This window comes from Arachis hypogaea, chromosome 18 (assembly GCF_003086295.3).
Source record: "Arachis hypogaea cultivar Tifrunner chromosome 18, arahy.Tifrunner.gnm2.J5K5, whole genome shotgun sequence".
NCBI lineage: Eukaryota > Viridiplantae > Streptophyta > Magnoliopsida > Fabales > Fabaceae > Arachis > Arachis hypogaea.
In genome coordinates this window covers 23,778,623-23,781,241 of record NC_092053.1, presented here as the reverse complement: position 1 = coordinate 23,781,241, position 2,619 = coordinate 23,778,623, and the positions used below count along the sequence as shown (strand labels likewise).

The following is a 2,619-nucleotide window of genomic DNA, read 5'->3' as shown; positions in this document are numbered from 1 at the left end:
ATAGTCATAATCATTATTTAATCATTCATCAAGCCATGGCATATTAACTCCTTTTATTAACAACCTCCCTTTCACATTTTTCATCGTCATTCCCTTATAATTCAACTTGATTACCCTTTCCGGGTCCTGACCAAACTTTTTATCAAACTCTTCTCATCCTTCTTAATATCGAATAATCTTAAAATCAACCCAACTCTAACATTAAATCAATCACATCACACGAGGATTGAACTTTAACTTCTCGAACTCATGACTATCACTAAGACATCCTCGACACTCTATTTTCTTTTCTATTTTTAATATAGCAAATGAACTCGGAATTGCACAAACTTTATGTCCAGGCGTTCATATTGAAATAAGCTTTCTAACAAACTAAATATCATAATTTTCTGATTTTTCTAGCCTCAGGAATAAAGGAAAAACCGTGACTGCTCTGCAGTGCATAAAACCAGAAAAACAGCAGCAGCATGTGATATTCAAAATTCAATATAAAATCCAAGTTAAATCCAATGACTTTGAAAATTAATGTAGTTAAAATTTACTCATCCAGGTTTCTTTCTCAATTGGTTCTGAGTCAATACCATTTTTAATGAAAAAGTTACATTACCTGGAAGTTAAGTAAAATGAGACAAAATCTGTTTTAAAAACCAACAAGCTTAGTACCTTTCAATTGGAATAACTTTTATTACAAAACTCCAATTAAGCTAAATTTTGATTTGAGAACCCCTAGCTCATCTAAAAACAAGTGTGTCTTGGTTGCAACCCAATTTCTATTTCATTCTAAGAGTTACAAGCATTGGAAGTTGATGCATAGCTTGCTGAAATCTGTTTCTTTTTAGTTTTGACCACCAATATTCAAAAATTCACAGCTCCCAATCCTCAACTCTTAAAATTCTGAAATTTTAGAGAACTAAAGAAAGTTAATCAAATTTTATAACAAAATTGGTTTCGCTCCAAGACTCAACTCGTAAAAGTCACAGCAAGACAAACAAGTTGCTGCCTGTTTGATCTTTTCTGCTGCTGGACAGATTTAACAACCTAACTTTAAAAATTTGCCATAAATTGTATATTTAACAAAAAAGTCCCAAAATTTCCAGTTTAGTTCCTTATATTCCCAAGTTTAGCCCAAACTTGGTCTCATGCAATTCCGATCATTACATAATTAGTTACAGCATATACAATACCACCACAACACAACTCTACATCCTTATTAACAAACACCAATTCTAATCCATCATAAATAAATATAAGAGCACACTATTAATAGCTTTCACACCTCATAATTCTAATATATAAATTCACTAACAAATCTATTCTAACAACATTACAAGGCTAATCATTAAATACAACAAACAATCCAACTTATTCTATGTTCCTCTAACCTGAGTTTTCACAACACCGTAAATATTAAACGTGCGAAACTTAAACCATACTTGGCGATCACTTATTCACCAAGCAGCTTCTCAACATAAATCACAGCCCTCCAAGCTCAATCAAACAGCCCCAAAGCAGCCTTGTCACCAACAAGCTCCAAGTAATCCAAATTCAGTTCAATGCATAAACACCCTCTAAACTACACTAATACACATATATATGTTCCAATTCAGTTCTCTATTACCAAAACAAGATTGAGCTAGGGTTAGGGTGTTCTTACCATACCCATATGCTCAATAGCTTGAGCCCACAAGTTCCGGAATCTAACTTGAACCTAGAACACAAAAATTAGACAAGATTCACTATAGGTTTTCAAGTTTACCAAAGAAAGAGGGATAGAGATTCTGAACTCAATAGAAGGCTTACCAGAGAAATTGTTTGGATAGAAAGGTAGAGCTCGACGCGCTGAGCGCGTGGCCGCGAACGGTGCGGCAATCGGAGCCCGGATGAGGAAGTTATGGTAGTTGGAAGGAATGGTGAGGGTTAGGTTTCTTCTCTTCTCCCCCTTGCTGTGTTTTTCGTTGCTGTGGTGAAATGGAGAAGATGAAGCTGCTGCTTCATTTATGTTAGGGGCCCGGTTGAACCCATGGGTCCGGTTTGGGCCCCGGTTCAACCGGTTCGGCCCTTCCGGTCCGATTTTGGGCCAAATTATCGAAATTGGTATCAAAATTTTCGTTTCGACGAGCTCTATCCTATTTCAATATTAGTTTTGTATTTTTAACTTTCCTAATTAAAATTCAATATATTAACTAATAATTTACCGATTTTAGCGGGGTTTACATCCTACCCACCTAATTAGGAATTTTGTCCTCAAAATTCAGAGGGAGTTACCTGAAAAGAGGTGTGGGTAGTCCTTTCGCATCTCTGATTCAAGCTCCCAGGTATGTTCTTCAATACCTGCCCGACTCCAAGCTACTTTCACCAAAGAAACTTCCTTTCCGCGGAGACGTTTGGTGCTGGTATCATCAATCCTAACCGGAGTTACTGGAAGCGTCAGGTCTTCTCTCACTTGGACTGATTCCGGTTCTAGACATGACTAGGATCAAAAGTGTATTTACGAAGCTGCGATACATGGAACACGTCATGCAGGTTCGAAAGATGTGGTGGTAACGCGATCCTATACGCCACTGGTCCAATTCTCTTCAGGATTTCAAACGGTCCAATGTAACGGGATTTAATCGTATA

At 36.9% G+C, this 2,619-nt stretch overlaps 1 long non-coding RNA gene across 3 annotated transcripts; it reads right to left on the bottom strand.

The window, feature by feature from the left end:
- Positions 1–1,652: 1,652 nt before the first annotated feature.
- On the bottom strand, positions 1,653–2,597 carry LOC140181716 (uncharacterized). 3 transcript variants are annotated; one of them, XR_011876809.1, is made up of 3 exons: positions 2,266–2,597; positions 1,801–1,986; positions 1,653–1,708 (listed from the first exon to the last, which is right to left on the bottom strand). It is a non-coding gene; the product is annotated as an uncharacterized lncRNA (long non-coding RNA). The 3 variants fall into 3 exon arrangements; XR_011876810.1 differs by having other exon boundaries at positions 1,801–1,983; XR_011876808.1 differs by having other exon boundaries at positions 1,801–1,958.
- Between the last annotated feature and the right edge of the window lie 22 nt (positions 2,598–2,619).